The 26,068-nt window shown below is 38.7% G+C and overlaps 1 protein-coding gene across 6 annotated transcripts in view; it reads left to right on the top strand.

Annotated features, from left to right (window-relative positions):
• The window catches only part of TBC1D4 (TBC1 domain family member 4), a 210,086-nt gene that overhangs the window by 94,689 nt on the left and 89,329 nt on the right, over positions 1-26,068 (top strand). Inside the window, exon 1 of one of the 6 annotated variants that reach the window (XM_086329976.1) lies at positions 23,207-23,359. The exons of the other annotated variants lie outside the window; for them this stretch is intronic. The gene's annotated coding sequence lies outside the window, so the exon portion shown is untranslated. Of the gene's footprint in view, positions 1-23,206; positions 23,360-26,068 lie in introns of those variants that run through there. 6 annotated transcript variants of the gene reach the window in all.

Genomic DNA, 26,068 nt, shown 5'->3' with positions numbered 1-26,068 from the left:
TTCTGAACTCGGAGAAGGAAATGGCAACCCACTCCAATGTTCTTGCCTGGAGAATCCCAGGGACAGGGGAGCCTGGTGGGCTGCTGTCTATGTGGTCGCACAGAGTCGGACACGACTGAAGCGACTTAGCATTAGCATAGTGTGCTATGCTTAATTGCTCAGTTGTGTCCAACTCTTTGAGACCCCATGGATTGTAGCCTGCTGGGCTCCTCTGTCCATGGGAATTCTCCAGGCAAGAGTAATGGAGTGGGTTGCTATGCCCTCCTCCAGGGGATCTTCCCAAATCAGGGATCAAACCCAGATCTCTGGCATTACATGAGGTTTCTTTACGATCTGAGCCACTAGGGAATCCCAAGAATACTGGAGTGGGTAGTCTATCCCTTCTCCAGGGGAACTGCCTGACCCACTCCAACCTGGGTCTCCTGCATTACAGGCAGATTCTTTACTGGCTGATCTACCTGGGAAGTGCTTTATAGTGAAGAGTTAGCATTTTACACCTCATTCCTGGTTAGATATTCTGCAGAGATAAGAGCCACAGCCTCTATGGGAAGCAGTCACTGGGGAGAAACAGCAGTAGATGAATCCCTTTCTGGCCTAACCTTACCCACTGCCTGGTTGACACAAACTGGTACATGTACCTCCTGGGTTCCCATCTCTTTGGACTGTATTCATTTATTTTAAAATTTGTATTTATTTATTTATTTTTGACTGTGTGGGTCTTCGTTGCTGTGCAGGCATTTCTCTCTTTGTGGCGAGTGAGGGCTAGTTGCACTGCGCGGGCTTCTCATTGCGGTGGCTTCTCTTGTTGCAGAGCACAGGCTCAAGAGCTGTGGCGCACGGGCTTAGTTTCTTCATTGCTTGTGGGATCTTCCCGGATCAGGGATTGAACCCGTGTCTCCTGCGTTGGCAGGCAGATTCTTTACCACTAAGCCCCAAGGAAGCTCTCTTTGGATTTTAGAAAATTTATACTTTGTCCTTTAACTTCCCTCACAAGACTACTTTAATACTTAAAGGAATGACAATATTTTTTTAGAAAATATATTAAAATTTGATAAATTCATTTTTTAATTCACACACTTCTGTGTGCAAAATCTCCACGTTTAGTGCCTCTCCTCTGTAAATGGCTTTTTGTGTACTTGGCAAGCTTTATACTGAATCTAATAACACAATCTTTTTTTTTCCTCTTGAGATAATCATCTTTTAAAACTGATTCTTTAAAATTGAGGTAACATTCGTTTATAACTGGATGCAATCTTTTTGAATATGGTGATATTTCCACCCACTGTACACTTTGCCAAATCTAACAAGAGTTTTGCACATAGCAACTGCTTGATACTGTTTGTTGAATGAAATTAATTAGATATAGTCCTGCTTCTATTGTTGTTTCTCTTCAATTCAAAGTCCACATTATGTTTGTGTAGTAAAAGCACAGCAGTGTTGCTTCCAGAGTTCAGAGTCACCGGCAAAAAACATATTTGATTTGACTTATACTGAGAAATAAAATAGGAACTAGACAAAACAGCTAGCTACACTCTTTAATTTTCTTAAAAAGATTGGCTGGCAAATCTGGCTTCTATTGTATTTGAAATATGAAACATAATTATTTGCATTATTTAGTAATACTCTAGCAAGTATTTGACATATAGGTGATTCTCGCTGAGCACTCATTTTTTCTTTTTTTATTTTTTTTTATTTTCTTTTTTGTTTCACTTGAAACATCTAACAAACGGATTTCATAAACAGCCAAATGTACCATTGTTCTTTTCATGAATGTCAATGGTTTTGATGACCTTCTGTGTTTGATGATGATGTTTATTTTTCAGAGTTGATAAAGACCATGGCAAGATCTAAAATCTGTGTGATCTAGATGATGATTCTGCTAAAGCTAGGTTAATAAGTAAGAAAATAATATGGTGGTATGAATTCGAGCTCAAAATAAGTTGGTCTGAGATGATAGTAAACTTGTGTTTGCTTCTGAAAGTTAACTATAACGTGTTGTCCTTATAAGGTAATTTTATAAGTCAACCTAGAATTAATTGAAAAGCACTTTATAAGGTACTGGAATGTCTACATTTTGTAGACTTGGCCTGTTCATAGCAACCAAATGGGTGGTAGTGGGCATTATATTATCTGGTGGATCTGATAAGCTAAGCCTGTCCATCAGTTGGTATTTGTCAAAATGTTTGAAACAGGGCCTGGCACACTATAAGCCTTATATACTTTTTATTATATAAATATTGAAAACCAAGAAAACCTTAATTGCTGTAGTTAACGGGTTGGTAAGTGTAGCATTCCAGAGACCAACTTAGTAGGATGAGGGTCAAAAACTCAGAAGGCACAGGTTTCAGGGGTAAGCAAGAGGTGATGGCCTCTGATGTCCAAGGTGTGTGTGTATATGTGTGTTTCTGCCTTCACCAGCAATGTGTTCATTCATAGTATGGGTGGCAAGGCAGAATATAAAGGCACAAACATGCAGCTAGGCGATTAGACGTGGAAAGAGGAACTGGTGAGAGCTTTTTTTGGATATATATACAAAAATAATATGTCTTTTGTCTATTTATCTATCCATCTATCGACACACACACACACACACATACACACACACACTCACATACACACACACACTCACATACACATATACAATGATTCCGACAAAACAAGTTATAGAGAAAGATGAGGCTTTGTCTTTTGATAACTGCTGACTCATATATTAATACTGTAAGATCTGCTGTAATTTTCTGATCTCTTTGTAAATCTCTTTGACGTTCACGTGCAGTATCCTTAAACTTTCATTCCAAGCCTTGACATCCTTGAGGAATATCTACAACCCTGGAAATACATCTTATGGTTTCAGCTGTGAGAAAGACAGGATTCAAGTAGGCATATTGCTTTCCTGTTTTAAGTATGAGAAAAAGAATCTGTAATATTGGAATCTGTCCATTAAAAAACCAAAATATTTGAACCCAGGATAGATGATGAGAAACAATGGCTACCATTTAGTGGGCACTTATGTGCCAACCATATATATTCTCTCATTTAATCCTTACAGTAATCATTTGAAGCAGGTCTCATTAAGCCATTTTATACATGAAAAAAAGATTAAAGTTTTAGAGAAGTTAATAATACATTTGTATAAGACCACAGAGCCATAAATTGGAGAGCTGGTATTGGAGCCTGTTTGAACAATTTTGGAAGGCATTAAAATTTGATTATAACCTATATGTCCTTAAGTTTAACAGATAATTGAATTCAGTGGAGATAACTTAGGTTAATGTTTTTATACTTTATTGCTGTGGGCATGGTAAAATACTCTATTAACCGTGATTCTCAAATATGGTTGTGGATCTCTGGGTTCCCTGAGATGCTTTCAGTGGGTCAGCAAAACTACTTTCCTCATAATGTTAAAATGTAATGTGTCCTTTTCACTATGTTAGCATTTGTACCGCTTGTCTGGAAGCAGTGGTAGATAAAACTACTGATGACTTAGCACGAATCAGTGTAGTGGCGCCAAACTTTACTAGTAGTCATTATATTTGTCACCACCAAGAATTCACAGTTAAAAAAAAGGCCAGGTTCATTTGAGAATATCCTTGATGGATCAGTAGAAATTACTCAATTTATTGAATTTTGTCCATTGAGAGCGCATCTTTTTAACATATGTGACACAATGGGAACTGCATACACAAATACAGTGGTTATCTAGAGGAAAAGCATTTGTGCATTTGTATGGGTTGTATGGTGGGCAGAATAATGACCCCAAATATTTTGGTGCCCTATTCCTCGGGACCTCTGAATATATCACCTTAGGTTGAAAAACTGATTTTGCAGATGTGGTTAAGGTTAAGGATCTTGAGACGGGGAGCTTATCCTGAATTATACAGGTGGGCCCAGTGTAATCACATGTGTCCCTAAAAGCAGATGAGGAAGGCAGAAGAACAGCTTACAAAGATGTGATATAAGAGGGACTGGATCCCTGTTGTTGGCTTTGTGGTGGAGGAAGGAGCCACAAGCCAAGGAGTGGGATTATTCATTATTTTTAGTGAAATTACATCATTTAAGTTCATGTGCAAATAATTTGTTGTTAAATGTACTTTATTTAAATGTATTTAATTTAAATGTAATTTTAAATGTATTTTATTTAAATGTATTTTAAAGGAATTAAAAATATTTAAAATTTTCTCAACTGTAATTTCTAAAATGACAAATATTAACATAACCACAAGCACAAAAATTCTTTGAAGTCTTTCATTTTAAAGAATGAGAATTGCTGTTCTAGAGAGCCCTTTAAAAAGGATGATAAAGATGTATAATTATTGACATGGAAAATGCTTAGGGCATGTTTTCAAACACAAAGGAGGTCACAAAACCGATGCTTAGAACCATCCTATTTATTCAAAATATTATTCCTTAATTATATGTGCATAAAAGAGATCTGGAGGATGTTCACTAAAATTTCATTCATTTTTGGATGAGTTTTTTTCTCATTTGTACTTATCTTTATTACTTTATTATTTTACAGTGAGCACATATCATTCAAAAAACAACAAAGCTATATAAACCCGCATTTTATTATTTATTATTATTATTTATTATCAACCCTGGGTCTTCTACATTGCAGGACGATTCTTTACCATCTGAGCCACCAGGGAAGCCCAATAGGAAAACCATATAAAGCATGTATAGTGTGTTCACAAAAACTGTTCTTATAGTGCATTCTTTTTAGACATGCTAAACGGTAGTTGAGGTTTGTGGTCCAAATTTATTGCCCTAAACTTTAATGTAGTCATTTGAATTACATGTTTAATTAAGGTGATATTATTGGTAGCTTGACCTAGTAGATACTGATATTGGATATTTGGTAATGTGACTGTACGTTAGCAACTTTATGAACCTTTTTGTTTTCTGTCTAGTATTTGTGGATAATCCTTGTAAGAAGGAATTAAACTGATGATGTTTATAAAAACACTGCAGATTGTTTAAGATCATAGCAGGTTGCAGCGACTTTGTAGTGTACACAGTTAATCATAAGAAACCCAGTGTTTGATATCAACTTACTGTTATCATGAAATCACCTTTGATCTTATCCTTCTGTCAAGGTTGGAAATTGTTATCTTCACTGTCTTGATCCAGTTAGCATGATTTAGAGTGTGGGTTATATAAATCTACAAAATCTAGGACAGTTTCTTATCTGTAAAATGAGGATAATAATAGAATTACCTCCAAGATGGTTGTGAGGATTTAAGGGATAAAATATGTAAAGCATTTAGAACAGTGCCTGGCACATAACAAGTACTTGATAAAAGCTACTGTTTTCTAGAAAGTGCACAAAGTAAGTAGGAAGCAAATAGTACTTACAAAGAGCTGACTTCTCCCAATATTTATTTGCAAGTTGTTCCTGTATTTATTTTAGTGATGGCTATGCAAAACCTCTTATCAGCTTTTCCTTTTAGAGTGGGCACCTGCTTTTAGAGTAGGTGGCATTCATGATTTGATTAGTACTGTTTCCCTAAGTGAAGACGCTCTGGTTTTGAGCAAGAACTTATTTAGTATTCTGATCTAGGAAGGCAGGCACAACCACCAATTTTCCTTTGTTTGTTCATTCATTTGTACACTCACTTTTGCAGACATACCCATATGTGCTAGGGTTTGTGCTAGAGACAGAGAAAAAGGCATGAGACACATCTGGGCAGAAGCCATTGGTAACTAAAAACGATACATTAAGTGTCTTTTGGGGGGGACGCAGTGGATGCTGTGGGCGATCTGAAGGGCTGTGTTATAGCTACTGGGTTCTTGAGCCAGGCACCCATTGGAAAGGGCTCTGAAGGGAACTTTTCTCCAGGGGAATTGTGTTAGTCAGAGGTCAGTGTAGGCAAAGGACCTCCCGGGCTGAAGCGCAGTATAGCTTTGCTCTTGGTCTCACTTGTTCCAGTTCTCTGAGGACATCTTATCTTTGCTGATATGGCAGTTATGCCCTAGAGGCAGTATGCAGGGAAGATTTATTTGTGATACTGCTGTGTTCTTCACGTTCTGTTCACTGGGCTAAAAGACAGCATTTGTGTTTATCCAATATTTATAGGTCATCAAAATCTTTAGGAGTATTTCAGAAAGGCAAGGAGGTTTCTGAAAGATTTTTCCTTTAGGTTCTTTTAATCATACCATAACTTGAGGGGTTTTTAAAAATATATATAATTTAGAGATTAATTTTATTTCAGAAATGTTGAAGAAATGCCTCTCTTAAAATACTTTTTTCCCTGAATCAGTCCACAAACTCATAGATGAATCACAAGAAAACCATTCAACTGACATTAGTATAAGAAAATATTTTTTATTATAATTGAATTTTCATAAACGTGGGCTCATATTCTTATCTTTCGCAATCGTTTGTCTTTTTACTGGTTTTTTTTTTTTTTGGCCCCTTCATCTTTTCACGTTGACAAACTGAAGTAGAATTTTCAAGAAACTGGAAACTTCCTGCTAAGTTGATTTGAAGCAGTGCTGCATGGGTGTCCAGGAAGGAATATAACTCACTGGAGATAAGTTTAGAAGTGACTTAAGAGCTGGACAGCAGGAGACGAGAAAGAACAGTTCAGGGAAGTGGACAGATGGTGTGTCCAGGAAATAGATTATGAGAAAAGAGAGAGTTTTAAGCAAGGAATTTCAGAATCTTGTAGGAGACACATGGAAGAAGTCAGATTACATACGAGTCAGAATTAAGTACCATGAGGCTAAAAACAAAGTGTTCATGCAGCTTATTCAGTAGGTATTTATTGAGTGCCTACAGTATGCCATGAGTGGGAGGGAGATAATTTCTATTTGAAGAATTCAGGATAGGCTTTTGATAGAGTTCATAAAATTTAACTTGCCCATGAATGGTATACAGAGGACAGAATTCTAAGGCAGTGCTGTTCAATTGAAATAAAATGTAAGCCACATATGTCATTATAAAAGTTCTAGTAACCACTTTACAAAAAGAAAAAAGGAGTTTAAAAAGTACAAACTTGCAGCTATAAGATAAATGTTGTGTGGATGTGATATATGGCATGGACATTGTAGTTAGTAATACTGTATTATTGAAAGTTGCTTTACGAGTAGATCTGAAAAGTTTTCATCACTAGAGAAAGACATTTTGTAATTTATGGTGATGGATGTTAACTAGGCTTTTGTTGGGATCACTTCACAATATACGTAAATATTGAATCATTATGTTTTATCAGTTCAGTTCAATCACTCAGTCGTGTCCAACTCTTTGCGACCCCATGAACCGCAGCACACCAGGCCTCCCTGTCCATCACCAACTCCCAGAGTTTACCCAAACTCATGTCCATTGAGTTGGTGATGCCATCCAGACATCTCATTCTCTGTTGTCCCCTTCTCCTCCTGCCTTCAATCTTTCCCAGCATCAGGGTCTTTTCAAATGAATCAGCTCTTCGCATCATGTGGCCAAAGTATTGGAGTTTCAGCTTCAGGATCAGTCCCTCCAATGAACACCCAGGACTGATCTCCTTTAGGATGGACTGGTCGGATCTACTTGCAGCCCAAGGGACTCTCAAGAGTCTTCTCCAACACGACAGTTCAAAAGCATCAATTCTTTGGTGCTCAGCTTTCTTTATAGTCCAACTCTCATATCCATACATGACTACTGGAAAAACCATAACCTTGACTAGAAGGACCTTTGTTGACAAAGTAATGTCTCTGCTTTTTAATATGCTGTCTAGGTTGGTCATAACTTTCCTTCTAAGGAGCAAGCGTCTTTAAATTTCATGGCTGCAGTCACCATCTGCAGTGATTTTGGAGCCCAGAAAAATAAAGTTAGCCACTGTTTTCCACTGTTTCCCCATCTATTTGCCATGAAGTGATGGGACCGGATGCCATGATCTTAGTTTTATGAATGTTGAGCTTTAAGCCAACTTTTTCACTCTCCTCTTTCACTTTCATCAAGAGGCTCCTTAATTCTTCTTCACTTTCTGCCATAAGGGTGGTGTCATCTGCATATCTGAGGTTATATACCTGAAACTAATATGTTAATATATCAATACCTCCTTGCTCATAACATTTGTTCAATAAAATTTTGCTGAGTCAAAGGATTTAAAAAAAGAAGTAAAAAGAAATAGGTGAAGTTAGTTTTAATAGTATACTTAAGTATATCTAAAATATTGTAATTTCAGCATATAATCAGTATAAAAATTATTAATGAGTTCTATTACATTTTTATACTATGTGCTTGAAATCTGCTATGTGACTGTACCAGAATAATATGAAAGGGGTAGGTTCAGGTTGAAATAAGATTTATGGTTATTTTGTGCATTGGTGCCCCATTGCTACCTCTTAAGAACTGTAAAAGTTGACTTTGAAACCACCAGCCAACATGGTTCTATTTGGAAAAAATATTTATAAATTTCAGTGTTGGCTTTGAATGGGATTTACTGTCATGGCCATCAGAAGTGCTCTGTTGTCTTTGAGTGAAAAGCTGTAATCTCATGATTGTCTTGGAAGGTTGGTCAGAAGATTTTCTGCTTCTTCCCTTTGGGAAAGATGTTGAAACACCTCGTCCACTCTTAAGGATGTATTTCTTCAGTTTTGACATAAAATCCTTCTTTTTAGAACTGTTCCATGATTTAAACACTCTGACCTAGCTAACCTCCATTTTTCTTTTTTGATTAGCTCTGACTGATGCCTTTTTTCCTGATGAATCATCGACGATTATGACAAGAATGCAGATTGTTCCTGATTTCTGTTCTCTCTTCTTTTTTAATAAATAGAATTTTAAACTAGGTATGTGGCCATCCAGAAGCAGGACTACATTTCTTAGCTTTCCTTACTGCTACAACTTTCTCTAGTTTTGGCCAGGGCGGGTGTAAGTAGATTGTTTTGAGGGGGCAACTTCCTTAAGAAACCTTAAGAGTGTCCATTATATTTGTGTGTGTGTGTGTGTGTGTGTGTGTGTACATACCTCTTGCTCTCTTTTTCTGTTATTTGCTCCTTACTCCTGCTGCTTGCAGTACAGTTGCCACTGTTTGGGACAATGGGGTTGAGTCCCCCAGGGCGTAGCGAGAAGATAAAAGGAACCTGAGTCTTTGATATTTAATGACACAATGTCAAAACAAAACAGCCTTGGACTGTCAACTGACTTTTTTTATGAGACAGAAAAAAACTTCTGTTTTGTGTAATCAAATGTTGTTTTGTGTTTCAGTCATAGCAGATGAACCCCATCCCAACAATTGGGTTCAACAGGTTATATGTAATATTAACAGCTTTTTAACATCTATGTTAATGTATATTCTCATAGACTTATATACTAGTCAGGACTCCTAGAGGCAAGGGTGAAAACCCTCCACCCTATGAAAAGATCCTGAGTGACCCCAGAACTGGAGGAGAACAAGAGCACATTTAGGCTTCCCTGGTGGCCCAGCTGGTAAAGAATCCCCCTGCAATGTGGGAGACCTGGGTTTGATCCCTGGGTTGGGAAGATCCTCTGGAGAAGGGAAAGGCTACCCACTCCAGTATTCTGGCCCGGAGAATTCCCCAGACTATACAGTCTGTATGTATACAATATACAGACTGTATATATATAGATAATATACAGACACAACTGAGTGACTTTTGCTTTTCACTTTCCCAGGTGGCGCTAAGTGGTAAAGAACCCACCAGTGCAGGAGATGTAAGAGACATGGATTCAATCCCTGGGTCAGGCAGATCTCCTGGAGGAGGGCATGGCAACCCACTCCAGTATTCTTGCCTGGAGAATCCCCTGGACAGAGGAGCCTGGTAGGCTACCATCCATAGCGTTCCAAAGAGTCGGACATGAGCAAAGCGACTTGGCATGCATGCAACAACACTTTAGTCACATCTCCAAGGATGTCTACAGCCTGAGACCCCAGGACTCTCTTTCTCTAAGTCTTGGCTTTAATTCTGTCTTTCTTTAGGTTTCATTTTGTGTTACTCTAGACTAGTTTTCTCCAGTGAAGTGATATGGCCACCTGTTTTACCAGACTAACTTCCTCAACAGCTCGAGAACTCACATGGAAAACAGTTGTATGAAAATCTCACCTCCTGTTTGAAAAATACTAGGGAGTTACTCAGATTGACCTGGCTTGGGTCACGTGCCCACCCCTATATCTGTCACTGGATCCACTGAGATTACATGCTTTCCACTGTGGTCTGCTTTGTGGGGGGTGGGGGGGTGGGGAGATTGGGCTCTGGAAGGGTGCAAACATTGACAGCATCTACTAGAACCATTTGTTCTAAATTGAGGTGGGTGCTATTTAGATAAAACAGTGAGTATTTCAGCTGATAAGTGATAAGAATCATCTTATTCTTTCTTAAAAGCCGTCACATGTATGAAAAATGAGGACTGCTAGTATGAGGACTGCTAGTTTGCTTTGAGTTTGCTTTCTGACTTTGACGTTGTGAATTTTTGCAAGATATAACACAGGTAGATCCCATGGAAAATTTTAATGAAAAACAATTCTGGCCACTTATCACAGTATACAGGCTAATTATTAGTTGCCACCAAACAGATTTCTTTAATTTCTTTTATCTGCAGTCAAGTTGATTAAAATGTCAGCCATGAAGCATTGCTATAACTATTAATCTTTTTGAAATAGATATGAAAATGCATTTGGGGTATTAAAAAACTAAGACTTTACAACATGAAGAATATTTCAGTGCCAAACGTTCTATTTAGAATTCTCAAATGAGGGTTTCCTTCAAAGAATTAAAATTTACCAGTTAAAAGTTTTACATACATGAAATCTGGTAAGTAAAAATAATTTGGGGGGTAGAGGCTTTGAGTTACCAATGTTTACTTGAAATCTTAACAAATTTATGAAAGATCAATTAATTGAAAAGTAACAGTGTCATATGATTGATTTCTGAAGGGGAGAGGAGATGTCTGTCCACAGGTCATGTCCAAGGGTGAATAGGACTGTGCTTCTGCTGGGTAAAGGCTAGTCATGTCACAGTATGCTCATCCAGGTGGTTTCAAGTGATCTGGTGACATTTCAGAGACCTCAAAGGTTAAGGTTTATTGCTTGGGGAGTACTATATTTATTAGATTTTAAGTCAGATGCCTGTAAGGTGCACAGCCAGAAAGTGTTCCTTCTCTAGGTCTGAAAGACTCAATGTTTTCATTGTTTTCTGCAAAGATGACAGGAACCTGGAGTGGTTTGGATCCCCTTAATCATTACATGAATTTGAGCAAACGTGGGGAGATGGTGAAGGACAGGGAAGCCTGGCCTGCTGCAGTCCATGGGGGTCACAAAAAGTCAGACATGACTTAGTGACAGAACAACAGCAATCATTATATGGTTTCCTTTGGTATCATTTAGCCAGATCACACAAAGGGCAAGGGGGAGATCATTGATATTTACTGAACAAAGAAGCATATCTTTAAACAGCTTATATCAGCTCTGAAAAAAATTGTTTTTCTGGTGAGAAACTTTTCTAGGTACAATCACCACGTCTTTAACAGAGAAAGAAGGAATGATGGTCCCAAAGGCAAGTCTTGATACAAGATTTTATTGTACTAATTTTTCATTTCTCTGAGTGCCTTATGACACACTGTTTTCAGGAGTTTACCTCCACTGGAAGGGCTGGAGAGCACAGAGAGCATTCCAAGGTGTATAGTCGCTGTGCGGAGACACAGTCCCTACGTGGAGACACTCTTTTCCTTTCATCCACGGAGAGGACAAGTCAGATCAGAGATCCAGCATCTGGTTGCTTGCTGTTTTTGACTGTGCTGGTTCTTCAGTGCTGTGCACAGGCTTAGCTGCAGTCTGTGAACTCAGGTGCAGCATGTAGGATCATAGTTTCCCGACCAGGGATGGAACCTGGGCCCTCTGCATGGGGAGCAGGGAACCTTAATCACTGGGCCACCAGGGAAGTCCCCTGGATGCCTGTGATTGCCTTTCCTTCCAGCCTAATTTTGGAGAGTAGCAAATGTACATTTTCCTTTTTGTCCTTGAATAGCAGGCAGCTAGGACTTTTTCTTCTTTGTGTAAGGAAGAAATTCGCACATTTAGGGGTTAACGGTAAGGTCTACAAGTCACCGATGCCTCTGAACACAAGTTCAAGAATGTTGGATTATTTTCCTTCGCAAGATGCTCATTCATCACTGCTGTAGGGTATAAATATCTGAGGTAATAAGGAAGGCCAGGACAAAAATAGGTTTCTGAGAAACTCATGACACTTTTTGCTTTTTGATAACATTACAGCTTTATCGTCTAATCTCAGCTGGAGCTGGTCCTGTCCAGGTCCCTCTGGGTTTAACCTCTTGTCTTTGGCCTCTTTTCCAGAGTTCGTTCTGTTTCACAACCCAGCATTGCTCAGAAAAGCTCACTTCTCAAGAGTTCAGACGTTTCATAAGTTAAAACTACTTATCAAGTGTCCAGTTTTAGCGTTTTGTTTAGGTGACTGTTCTTTCATATGTTATGATAAAGAACCAAGACATATCTTTTTTATTAGGTTTATTATGTCCTGTTTGAAAATATCTAACAGATTAAATGTTTTGAAGGGTTGATATTGACATACTCTAATTTTTTCAGTTTATTAACTTATTAATTTATCTAATCAGTTAAAATTCCAGTTAATTTACTAGCCGATGGTTAATATTCTAAGACTAAAATGGGAGCAGTGGTAATAAATGGTATTTCATAAACAGTGGTATTTTTCAGTATTATAAAAAACTTAAAATTTTTTCTTTTTTTTTTGCTTAGGTAAACTAGTTCATGTGGGAAAGCTCCCTCTAGTGTTTGTTGTAGTAAATACAAATGTTGTTGAACTATATTTTTTGAAAACAGATTTTATTTCTGTAGGGCAATTTAAAGATTTGCAATGTAAGGTCCAGAGATTTCCTGTACGCCCCTGCCTCCCCACATTCACAGGCTCCTCACTGTCAGCATCACTTATCAGAACTGTCCATTTGCGCCTACACTGACACATCATCGTCACCCAAGTCCCTAGTTTACCTTAGGCCTCCTCTTGGTGTTGTACATTTTGGGTTTGGACACATTTATAATGACACACACCCACCATTACAGTCTCACACAGGGTATTTTCACTGTTGTAAAATTCTCTGTGCTTTGTCTCCACTATCTCCATTCCTGCAACCATTGAAACTTTTTATTGTCCCCATCAGTTCAGTTCAGTTCATTTCAGTCGCTCACTCGTGTCCGACTCTTTGCAAACCCATGAATCACAGCACTCCAGGCCTCCCTGTCCATCACCATCTCCCGGAGTTCACTCAAACTCACATCCATCGAGTCAGTGATGCCATCCAGCCATCTCATCCTCTGTCGTCCCCTTCTCCTCCTGCCCCCAATCCCTCCCAGCATCAGAGTCTTTTCCAATGAGTCAACTCTTCGCATGAGGTGGCCAAAGGACTGGAGTTTCAGCTTTAGCATCATTCCTTCCAAAGAATACCCAGGGCTGATCTCCTTCAGAATGGACTGGTTGGATCTCCTTGCAGTCCAAGGGACTCTCAAGAGTCTTCTCCAACACCACAGTTCAAAAGCATCAATTGTTCAGCGCTCGGCTTTCTTCACAGTCCAACTCTCACATCCATACATGACAACAGGAAAAACCATAGCCTTGACTAGACGGACCTTTGTTGGCAAAGTAATAGTCTTTGCCTTTTCTAAAACATCATATAATTGGAATCATGCAACAGGTAGCCTTTTCAGATTGGCTTCTTTCACTTAGTAACATGCTTTTAAGTTTCTTCCATGTCTTTTCATAGCCTGATGGCTCATTTCTTTTTAGCCCTGAATAACATTCCATTGTCTGAATGTACAACAGTTTATTTATTCATTCACCTACTTAAGGACATCTTGGTTGCTTCCAAGTTCTGGTAATTTTGAATACACTTGCTTAAAACATCAGTGTGCCAGTTTTTGTGTTGGTATAAGTTTTCAATTCCTAAATACCAAGGAGCAAGGTTGCTGGATTGTATAGTAAGAGTATGTTTAGTCTTGTAAAAAGAAACCCAATATATTGGATTTCCCTGGTGGCTCAATGGTAAAGAATCTGCCTGCCAATGCAGGACACATGGGTTCGATCCCTGGTCCGTGAAGATCCAACATGCCCTGGAGCAACTAAGCCCACGTGCCGCAGTTATCGAGCCTGTGCTCTAGAGCCGAGGACCTGTAACTCCTGATGTCCGCGCCCTGCCTAGAACCTGTGCTCCACAACAAGAGAAGCCGCAGCACCGAGAAGCCAGCACTTTGCAACTGGAGAGTAGCCCCTGCATGCTGCAGCTACAGAAAAGCCTGCACAGCAACAAAGACCCAGCACAGCCAATAAATAAGTAAAATTATTTTTTTAAAGTATGTTTAGTCTTGCAAGAAATCACCAAATTATCTTCCAAAGTGAGTGAACCATTTTTCACTCCCACCACCAGTGTATGGAAAGTTCCTTTTGCTCCATATCCTCATAGCATTTGGTGTTGTTAGTGTTCCAGATTTTGGCCATTCAGTTAGGTGTGTAGTGATATCTCGTTTTCATTTGTATTTCTCTGATGACATATGCTATGGAGTATCTTTTCATAATGGTTATTTGACATCTGAATATCTTTTGAGGGGAAGTGTCTGTCAAGGTCTTTAGTTTATGTTTTAAGGTCTTCTTTTATTGCTGAGTTTTAAGAGTCCTTTGTGTATTGTCAACAAAGGTCCGTCTAGTCGAGGCTATGGTTTTTCCAGTAGTCATGTGTGGATGTGAGAGTTGGACTATGAAGAAAGCTGAGCACCAAAGAATTGATGCTTTTGAACTGTGGCGTTGGAGAAGGCTCTTGAGAGTCCCTTGGACTGCAAGGAGATCCAACCAGTCCATCCTAAAGGAGATCAGTCCTGGGTGTTCATTGGAGGGACTGATGTTGAAGCTGAAACTCCAATACTTTGGCCGCCTGATGCGAAGAGCTGACTCATTTGAAAAGACCCTGATGCTGGGAAAGATTGAGGGTGGGGAGGAGAAGGGGATGACAGAAGATGAGATGGTTGGATGGCATCACCGACTCAATGGACATAAGTTTGGGTAAACTCCGGGAGTTGGTGATGGACGTGGAGGCCTGGCGTGCTGCGGTTTAGGGTCGCAAAGAGTCAGACACAACTGAGCGACCGAACTGAACTGAACTGTGTATTGTGGATAACAAGACTTTATCAGCTGTGTCTTTGGCAAAATGTTTTCTCTCAACCTGTGTCTTGTCTTCCAATTCTCTTGATACTGTCTTTTATAGAGCAGAAGTTTTAATTTGAATGACATCTACCTTATCAATTTTATCATAGATTGCATCTTTGGTTTTGTATCTAAAAAAGCATGACCCTACCCAAGGTCATCTGAGTTTTCTAGATTTGAGTTAATTTTATAAACAGTGTAAGGTCTGTGTCTAGATTAATTTTTTCTGGCATGTAGATGTCCAGTTGTTGCAGAACCATTTGATGAAGAGACTATCTTTGCTCTGTTGTTCTCTCCTCTGTCAAGGTTCAGTTGACTATATTTATGTGAACCTATTTCTGGGCTGTCTGTTTCATGAATCTGTTTTTCTATTCTTTGGCCAGTTCCACACTGTCTTGATTATCATAGCTTTACAGTAAGTCTTGAAGCCAGATAGCACCAGTCTTCCTGCTCTGTTCTTTTCCTTCCGCTTTGTGTTAGCTATTTGGAGTTGCTTGCCTCTACATATAAACTTAAAATAAGTTTTCCAACCTTCTGGGATTTGATTGTGATTGCATTGAATTTATAGATCAAGTTGATATCTGGGCAACAGAGAGTCTTCCTACTCATGAATATGGAGTATTTCTCCATTTATGTAGTTTTTCATTGATCATGTTCATCAGAGTTTTGTAAATCTAGTATAGATCTTATACATATTTTGTTAGATTTATACCTAAGTATTCATTGTTGGGTTGTTAATATAAATGACATTGGGCTTTTAATTTCAAAATTCACTTGCTCATTGCTCACATATAGAAAAGCAGTTGACTTTTTTATATTAACCGTGTATCATGCAAGTTTTTTTTTGACAGTACCACCTGGCCTGTGGGATCCTAGTTCCCCAGCCAGGGATAGAACTTGCATCCCTAAGGTGGAACTGCTGAGTCTCAATCACTGGATGCCAGGGAAGTCCCTTGTGTATCCTTGCTATAATCACTTATTAGTTCTAGGAGGGTTTTTTTGGGTAAATTTTTATTTCATATATTCTGCAGACAATCATGTCATCTCAGAACAGTATTATTTCTTCCTTTCCAATCTGTATACTTTTAGTTTCCTTTTCTTGACTGTTAGCAAGGACTTCTAATATGATGTTAAAAAGAATGGTGAGAGGAACACCCTTGCATGTACTTGATCTCAATGGAAATGCCTTGAATTTCTTACCATTAAGTATGATCTTAGCTGTAGTTTTTTTTCCTAGATCGTTGAAGAAATTTCCTTCTATTCTTTATTTGCTGAGAGTTTTTACCATGAATGGGTGATAGATTTTATCAAATGCTTTTTCTGCTTCTATTGATATGATCATGTGATTTTCTTTTTCAGTCTGTTGATGTGATGTGACATTAATTGATTTTTTAATGTTGCACCACCTACATACTTGGTGTATAATTCTTATTATACATTTTTTTTGGATTTGTTACGCTAGTATTTTGTTAATTTTTGCATCTATATTCATGAGAGATATTGTTTGTAATTTTCTTATGATGTCTGTGCCTGGTTTTGATATTAGGGTAATGAGTTAGAAAGTATTTTCTCTGCTTCTGTCTTCTGAAAGAGATTATGGAGAATTGGTATCACTTTTTTTTCTTAAGGGTTTGACAGGATTCACCAGTGTATCCATCTGGGCCATGTGCTTTCTGTTTTAGAAGATTAGTAACTAGTTATTCCATTTAGGCCTATTCAGATTATTTATTCTTGTCTGTGTTTTGGCAGATTATGTCATTTAAAGAAATTTTCCCTTTCATCTAGGGTATCAAATTTCTGGTCATGGAGTAGTTCATAGTATTCTCTTATTATGCTTTTATTTTCCATAGGATCTGCAGTGCTGTTCCCTCTTTCATTTCTAATATTAGTAATTTGTGTCCTCTCTCTTATCTCTTAGCCTTGCTAGAGACTGATTGATTATGAGCTGTATATTTTTAAAAGTGTCAGCATTGAGCAAATAATAGGACTGATTTGATGAATAGAAAACCTTCTGTTGAATAAACACACAGGGGGTCGATCTTACCTTGAAAGTGTTTTGTGATTGGGTGGAAGGTTATGCTGCATTTGAAAGTGGGTTTCATAATGCCGGCATAAGTAAATAAATAGCAGCTTTTCAGGATTGTTTCTTAGATGCCTCATTCTGTTTTTCTACAGTTTAAAAATGAAAGATTAACTTTCTTGATGACATGGCTGCAATAAGGTTGATTTTCTTGCATTGATGCCTGTGCTTACTTCACCTGTTTTGGTTGTATCTGTATAAATATCCATATCTGGAAAAAAGAAATGTAAAGTTACTTTTCACAAGTGATACAAATATTCTATATTCACACTGTGTTATTCTTATTTTGGTAAGGTACAGGACACTTTTTTCCCCTACCACATGCAAACCTTTTCCAAAATTTATTTCTTATACATGCATACATGCCTGCTCAGCTGCTTCAGTCATGTCTAACTCTTTGGAGTCAGACACGGACTGTAGCCCGCTGGGATCCTCTGTCCTGGGGTTTTCCAGGCAAGAATTTTGGAATGGGTTGCTATTTCCTCCTCCAGGGGATCTTCCCAACCCCGGGGATCAAATATGCATCTCCTGCACTGGCAGGTGAATTCTTTACCGCTGAGTCACCTGGGAAGCCCCCTGTTTTTATACAACTATTACTTGTATGGGTTAGCTCCCCATCTCATCCTGGGCAGAAGAAATAGTTTACCTGTATTATTTCACTTCAGGGTGCAAAACCCTGTCTTCTAATTTCTGGTTGATTCCTGAATTTCATCTAAGATACTTGAGTTCTCAAGTTAAACCTTCAGTTAAATGCAAATTTCTCCATGAAAGAGTTGTAGGAGTCACGTTTCTACATCATCACAATACAGAAAGTGTAGCCTGAGAGTTCTAAAGATAACATCACTTCACAGTTTTGCCCACAGTAAGCCTTGAATTAAATGATTACTGATCAATACTTATTTGATCTTCTTCCCGTCCTTACCTCAGCTGATCATCATGCTTTCAGTTTTCCTAAGAAATTACAGCATTCAGAGGTGAAATTCTCCAAACTCTGACCTCTGTGTCTTCCTCAATCTGCACCTTTTGAGATGAACTATCCATTCCTTGGGTCAGTTCAAATTCTTCCACTGATTCCCTAGATTCAGTCCCCTCTTGCCTACTTAAAGATGTTGCTAGCAATTCTACTCTCATTCTCCACATCATCCATTTCTCCTTCACTATTGAAAACTGAAGGCTTCCCTCGTGGCTCAGACACTAAAGAATCTGCCTGCCAATGCAAGAGACCCAAGTTCAGTCCCTGGGTCGGGAAGATCCCCTAGAGAAGGGAATGGCTAACCACTCCAGTATTCTTGCCTGGAGAGTCCCATGGACAGAGGGGCCTGGCAGGCTACATACAGTTCATGGGATCTCAAAGAGTTAGATGTGACTGAGTAACTAACACACACTGGAAATTCTGTATTAAAAATTGTCATTTTGACTCACTTGTACCTCCAGCTACATCCCTAAAAGGTTGCCTGTACCTAATGTTTGGATTTTGTTCCTGAAATTTTCTTTTGAACCTACTCCAGGAAGGCTTTTGCCCTAAGCCTCACCAAAACTTTTCTTGTCAAAATCACCAATGATCTCCTAGTGCTTACTACTTCTTTCTGGGAAACTTCTCCTACTTGGCTTCTGACTACCATTCTTTTCTGGTTTTACCCTAGGCTCTTGCTGTATTTTCCTTATGGCACCCCACTCCAGTACTCTAGCCTGGGAAATCCCATGGACAGAGGAGCCTGGTAGGCTGCAGTCCATGGGGTCGCTAAGAGTTGGGCACGACTGAGCGACTTCACTTTCACTTTTCACTTTCATGCACTGGAGAAGGAAATGGCAACCCACTCTAGTGTTCTTGCCTGGAGAATCCCAGGGATGGTGGAGCCTGGTGGGCTTCCGTCTATGGGGTCACACAGAGTCGGACATGACTGAAGTGACTTAGCAGTAGCAGCAGTATGTTTCTCCATCTCCCAAACTATAGGCATTGTGCATCAAACGGCTTGGTTCCTGGAGATATTTCTCTTTGTGTCTAGCTCATCTCTAATCTCTCCCTCTTGCTCTGTCTCTCTGTGTCATCTGTGCTCACTTTTTTGATTAACTCCTCTAATCTCATGGCTTCAAATGCCATTGATATGCATTCCAGTTTTTCTTTCTCAGTCTGTCCACAGCCCTGAGCTCTAGACATGTATACTTAACTGCCTACTGACATCACCCCTTGGATGTCTGTAAGCTTTTCCAAAATTAACAATCCAAAATGAAGCTCCTACTTCTTAAGCCACCCCCATCCCTCATCCTGTTTCACGGCAGCTCCATTTTTCAAAGTCCTCTGGCCAAAACCCATAAAGTTAATTCATGCCTCCTCTTCTTTTATAGTCCATCTTAGATCCATCAACAGATCATGTAGACCATGGCTTTAAAATGATCTTTAGAAGCCTGTATCTTCTTACACCTTCCCTTGCTGTTGCTCTTGTGTGAACCACCCCTGGCTCACCCTGAGAATGGTAGGCTTCTGCACCCCCTGCATCCTTGCCATCTATTCTCCATACAACAGGCAAAAAAATAAAAAAGTGTTAATCTCTCAGTCATGTCTGACTCTGTAGCCCACCAGGCTACTCTGTCCATGAAATTCTCCAAGAAAGAATACTGGAGATGGTTGCCATTCTTTTCTCCAGGGGATCTTTCTGACCCAGGGATCATACCCCGGTCTCCTGCATTGGCAGGTGGATTCTTTATCATCTGAGTCAGGCAAAGGGATTCTTTAAACATGTAACTCAGCACTCTGCAATGGCTTTCTGTCTCACCAAGGGGTCAAAGCCAAAGTCCTTTCAAGGCCCTGCAGGATGTAGATGCCCCCTGCTCCCCACAAGGGCCGCCAATAATCTTCTGCTCTCTCACTCACATCCAGCCACATTGACTCCTCACTCTTCCCTGAACACACCAGACGAATCTCTGCTTCATGGCCTTCGTACCTGGTGTTCTATCTGCCTGGAATATTCCTCCCCCAGATACCTGTAAGGCTCACCTTCTTGCTGACTTCAGCTTTTTACTCAAATGTGTTATATAGATTCTTTTCTTTAAAATTGCAACTATTCTGATGTCTCCTCCAAATTTTCTGTACCCTTTTCCTTGCATTATTTTTCTCATTGGCAATTTTCACTATCTCAGATCCTTTATGATTCATTTATTCATTCTATACCCGCTACTACAATTTAACTTTCATAAAGGGATTTTTTTTTTTTTAATCAGCAGCTTCTCACTGCCTCCATCTCCTTGCATAGCACATGTCAGACTTACAGGTTAGATTTAATTAAACATTGTTGGATGCTTTCATTGTCTCAGCACTGTGTCAGGCACTTTGCACATTTAGTTTAATTTCCCTAGTTTACCTTTGAAATAAACATTGCGATTCTCATTTTGCAGATGAAAAACCAAGAGACTATGAAAGATATGGCATCTTTTCTACAGACAGTCATAGCTACTGGAATGAGCTTTAAACGCTAGACCTCTTAACTGCGTGTTATGTGCTTTTCTAATATGCTGTGCTACAGACTAATCTACTTTTAAAATAGTGATGTTTTTGAAATGGAATTTGAAAAGGACTGTCCTTGTCTATCCTTTGCCATCTAACTTCTCACCCATCCCATCTTCTGTCTTATTTCCCTGTTTATTTATTCCCTGTCTTATTTCCCTAAAGTCAGCCACTACTAAGGATATTCCATTCTCTTAATAAAAATCATGAGTCCCTGCAGGGAGCTCAAACTGGTGCTCTGTGACAACCTAGAGTGGTGGGATGGGGTGGGAGGTAGGAGGGAGGTTCAAGAGGGAGGGGACATATATATATATATACACCTATGGCTGATTCATGGAGAAGGAAATGGCAACCCACTCCAGTATTCTTGCCTGGAGAATCCCAGGGACGGTGGAGCCTGGTGGGCTGCCATCTATGGGGTCGCGCAGAGTCGGACATGACTAAAGCGACTTAGCAGCAGCAGCAGCATGGCTAATTCATGTTGGTGTATGGCAGAAACCAACACAATATTGTTAATTATCCTTCAATTAAAAATAAATTAAAAATATATCTATATAAAACATGAGTCCTTGGATTTCCTGTAAGTTACTCTTATTTATTTTACATCTGATCACTTATTCAAATTTTGAATGGTCATAGAGGCATAAGTCATATCTTTTGGGGAAGGAATCAAAGATATGCAGTGAGGCAGAATGGAAGGGCAGCCCTTGGTAGGAAGTTTAAGGACTTTCTGTCTCTGATGTTGAGCTAATGCAGAGGCCGCCAGGAAAGAAGCAGAGAAGAGGTGAGCCAAAAATTCATTTGGAGCAAAGGAACTGAGAATATCTAAGAACCAAAGTCTAGTCTGAGAGGAAACTGCCTTGGCTGAAGCCCAAGATTCCAATTCAAGCAACTTGTCTGACTGCTGTGTAAATGGTAGAGATATTCTTGCTTTCTTTGGCTCCAAAGAGTCTCTCTACTTGTAATCTCATTATTTTCTTCTTTCTTGGTTTAACTTTTAATGTAAACCGTTTGTTTCCACATCTGTAAAACAAGATAGTAGGGACTGGTGATCCCATAAGGGACCCTTTAAGTTTAAAATTCTGTGATTTTAAAATCACTGCATTTTTCTATTCAATTTTGATTCTAGACCTAGTGATAATCAGATCCTTTTTTTACTGTGCCAAATTTACCATAGAATAATAACATATATTTAACCAAATACAAAGAATCACTGAAATACTTTTGGGTAAAAGTTAAAATGGTTTAAAAATCAATTTTATTTCTTAGTGAGATTATCAGACACCCTCACCTTAAGAATGATAACACAGACTGAGAAGGCTTCCCAAGTAACTAGAGCTGGAACATCTTCATGGGTTCTTCAATAATGGTGATTTTTTTCCCCTTGATGTAAGTAAGCTATTTCAGGGCACATATATAGGTTCCAAAATTACTTTCCATTGGTCGAAGATGAAGTTTTAAAAGCCAAACAGAAATTATAATATTTAATGACCAAATTAGTCTTTTCTTAAAATGCTGAACTAATCTTAATAGTTTCTTAAGTAAAACAGAATTAGAAAGGAAATCTACCTGTTTCCTAATGGCATATACTAGTTTCAAAGCAAATACATTTTCTTTTCCTTACTGTCTCTCTTTGACTGGGACTAGTTTAAATGATCAGTTCTTCTCATTTGTCAGGTTTTTGCAGTTTACTTGAAATGCTTCCTAGTATTCTTCCTCATCTTTTCTTAAATACCCTTCCCCTATTTTTTGTGAGGGCTTCCCATGTGGTGCTCAAGGTAAAGAACCCGCCTGCCAATACAGGAGAGACATGGGTTCGATCCCTGGATCGGGCAGATCCCCTGAGGAGGGGAATGGTAACCCACTCTAGTATTCTTGCCTGCAGAATTTCACGGACAGAGGAGTCTGGTGGGCTACAGTCCATGGGGTCGTAAAGAGTCAGATATGACTGAAGAAACTTAGCACACACCTCTTTTTTGTGCTGACCGAAATCTTGCTGTGCCTACTATAATTATTATAAAAAGATTAATAATGAATCAAGCAGCAAAGATCATTTTAGTTGTGAAAGAATTTACCCAGTTATTTTCTTTACTTTGAATATTTTTTTACTTTAAGAAGCTTATTTTCATTTCATATTTGTATCCACTTTTTAAATGTTTGCTGAAGTTCATCTGTTTATCAGTGAATTCTATGAGGAAAGAAGACATTGTAGATTAATTTTCTCCTACTTTCATAATTAAAAAGCCTTGGACACTTACGCTTATTTAAATAGCATAAGAAAGACAATGGTATTCAAATTTAAAATGCTTCTTTTTAAAGAAAGCTAAGAGAGTCTATTCTTTAGCCCTGAACAATCAGTGTGTTTCCTGACTGTACAGTCAGGAAATACTTTACTTTTGAAGCAATAACGGTTATTCCTGGGAAGTTTTATAATTGGCTGCACAGTGATAACGTGGACTTGAACAAATACAGCAAAATTACTGCTGGCTTATCTAGAATGAAAGAGAACTTCTTAAGTGTGACAGAGTGCTACTACTGAGGATTATATCAGTTTGGCATATTCACAGCTCTTGGAGAACTGCTCCAATTTTCTGCTGGCTTCCTGACCAAAGGTATCTTTTCCTTTGTGTTTTTCAGCATCCTGATAATTTTTCCACCCCTGGGTTTGCTTAGGCCTTTAGACATCAGCATGGGGTGGCTGTAGAATTTATTTTATTTTGAAATTAAGTGGAGAGTTATTTTTACAATACCATTGGATTTCTTGGAGTGTAATAACTAATTATGGTAATTAATTAATGAGAAACAACAGTCTGACATCCAGGGACCTAGGGGCAATTTTTTTTCTCCAGAGTGAGGAATCGCTTTAATGTCTGAATTTTGATATTTGAGCTTATATCCTTTTTTTTCTCTTAGAAATTATACTTCTAATAAATTTATTTTCTTTTTTTAATTAATTTATTTTAATTGAGGATAATTACAGTATTGTGATGGTTTTGCCACACATCAAAATGAGATCCCTGAAAGTGTAAGGACAAAACACTGGCTAAAGGTGGCACCGTGCTTTTTCTAAATGTCATGAGGCATTTGAATAAAGCCCAATTTATTTTATCATCTGTTGAACTGGTTATTGTATGTTAATGGAAATGAATAATGTCAATAACTTGCAATATTTCTGGCTTAATGACAGAGATGATTTTCCATCTCCTTTTAATGTATATTATTTTGTTCCTATATTGGCATCAATGTAGAAATGAGCTCGTAGAAACCTGGATTTAGATGAGATCTTAATGAGCATCTATCTAGTCTTCCATTTTACTAGGGAGGAAATTCAGGTGCAGAATGACACAAATTCCTGGCAGATCTGGGGTAGAGTATAAATCTCTTAATTCCTGGGTAGAGCGATTATTCATTCTTTTAAAAATATTGTTATTGTGCGCTGCCATACAATAAAACTTTTGCCTTGAATTGGCACTGAATCTGCATCAGACTCTTTGCTACCCTGTGGACAGTAGCCTGACAGGCTCCTCTGATCATAGAATTCTCAGGGTAAGAATACCGGAGTGGGTAGCCATTCCCTTCTCTAAGGGATCTTCCTGACCCTGGGATTGAACCTAGGTCTTTTGCATTACAGGAAGATTCTTTATCATCTGAACCACCAGGGAAGCCCATAAATCTTTTAATTCCTGAGTAGAGGGATTATTAATTCCCTTTTTAATATTGTATTTGTGTGTTAAAATTATGTGCTGCCATAGAATAAAACTTTCGTCTTGAATTGGCATTGAATCTGCATCAGACTCTGTGACATGTAGGCAGATTCTGAGCAGTGGTGTGTCCATGACAAGAGTAAGAATAACTAGAGTTATTTTTTTAACGAAGTCTCAGCATCTGGAGACATTCCTGCCACACACATTCACTTCCTAGCTGGAGCGAGCACTGAGGAGAGTAGAAGGCGTCAGCTCTTCATTTTAGGGAGTGCCAGGTTTCTCATGAATTAGCAACAGGAATTTGCTAAACCTATCTCAGTCCTGGAGAACTTTCATCAGGGTTCTTGGTAGTTGTTCACTATTTGTATACTTCTGTTTGCTGACAGCTGTCAATCAGTTTCTTCTGAGCACGAAATTCTCTCCCAGTGGTCACATGGAAAAAAACTCTAGTTAAGACACAAAGTCATCCCAACTCAGTCTTTCACTTAAGGGCTTACAGTATAATATTAGAGAGAAAAAGAGATGTTGTAAGATGCAATACATGCAAGGAGTCAAATTCATTCAAAAGCACATATAAATCTAAATATATGTCAGTTAACACCCAGTGGTAAAAAATCTTCCTGCTAATGCAGGAGACACCAGTTCAATCCCTGGGTCAGGAAGATCCCTTGGGGAAGGAAATGGCAACCTACTCCAGTATTCTTGCCTGAAAAAGTCCATGGACAGAGGATCCTGGCAGGCTACAGTCCACAGAGTCACAAAGAGTTGGACATGACTGAGCACTCATGCAACATAGAATAATACTGTTTTCCCAAAATGCCTTGTGTATGTGCAAGTACTGGATAGAGATTTTTTTCTCTTGTGTTGCTTCTGATTGATCTCTTAAATAAATGTCTCAGCAGAAAGTTTTTGTGGTCCTCTAATAACTCTTTTTCTCACCAAAGACATTTTACTGTCCTTGCTTTATCAGTGTGTCCCTTTGGTATGGGTGCTGATTGTGTAGGCACAATCTCCAGAGGGTCTTTCCTTCTCCAGAGGGTCTTCCTGACCCAGGGATTGAACCCAGGTTTACCTGCACTGCAGGCAGACACTTTACCCTCTGAGCCACTAGAGAAGCTCAATTGTGTAGGCAGGGGCTGTATAATATTAACTTACATGTGTGATTACACTTAGAAGAAAAAATAGAGTGGAATGCTGTTAGATCAGTTTCATAGCTGGAGCCTCTTTGCAGCCCAGGTCATTGAAAGCTGCATTTAGTCCTGACCTCAGAGAGGATATTAAAGGATATTAGAATCTATGTCTTATGGTGCAATTAATAATTCAAATTATTGGAGGATTAAATTACTTACTCAGCTTAGTCAAAGTGATAAGCTTTGCTTCTATCAGCTGAGTTATTAACTGGATTATATTTAGATGTTGAGCTTTTACTTGTGGTCACGGGGAAGTGTCCTGTGGGACTATAGAAATTCAAGCACTAATCAGTTCTTCACATAATATCTCTCAATATAATAGTAGAGAAAAAGTACAAACATATAATATTGAGGAACTGATACAACTAATGTTGAACTGACTATATTTTCAGTCTCAGTGATAGGATATAACTCTAATCATCAGTAA

Source organism: Bos grunniens, chromosome 12, assembly GCF_055505025.1.
Source record: "Bos grunniens cultivar Pamir isolate PY7600 chromosome 12, Bosgru_T2T1.0, whole genome shotgun sequence".
NCBI lineage: Eukaryota > Metazoa > Chordata > Mammalia > Artiodactyla > Bovidae > Bos > Bos grunniens.
Note: the sequence above shows the minus strand (reverse complement) of the source record. Positions and strands in the feature narration are given on the sequence as shown.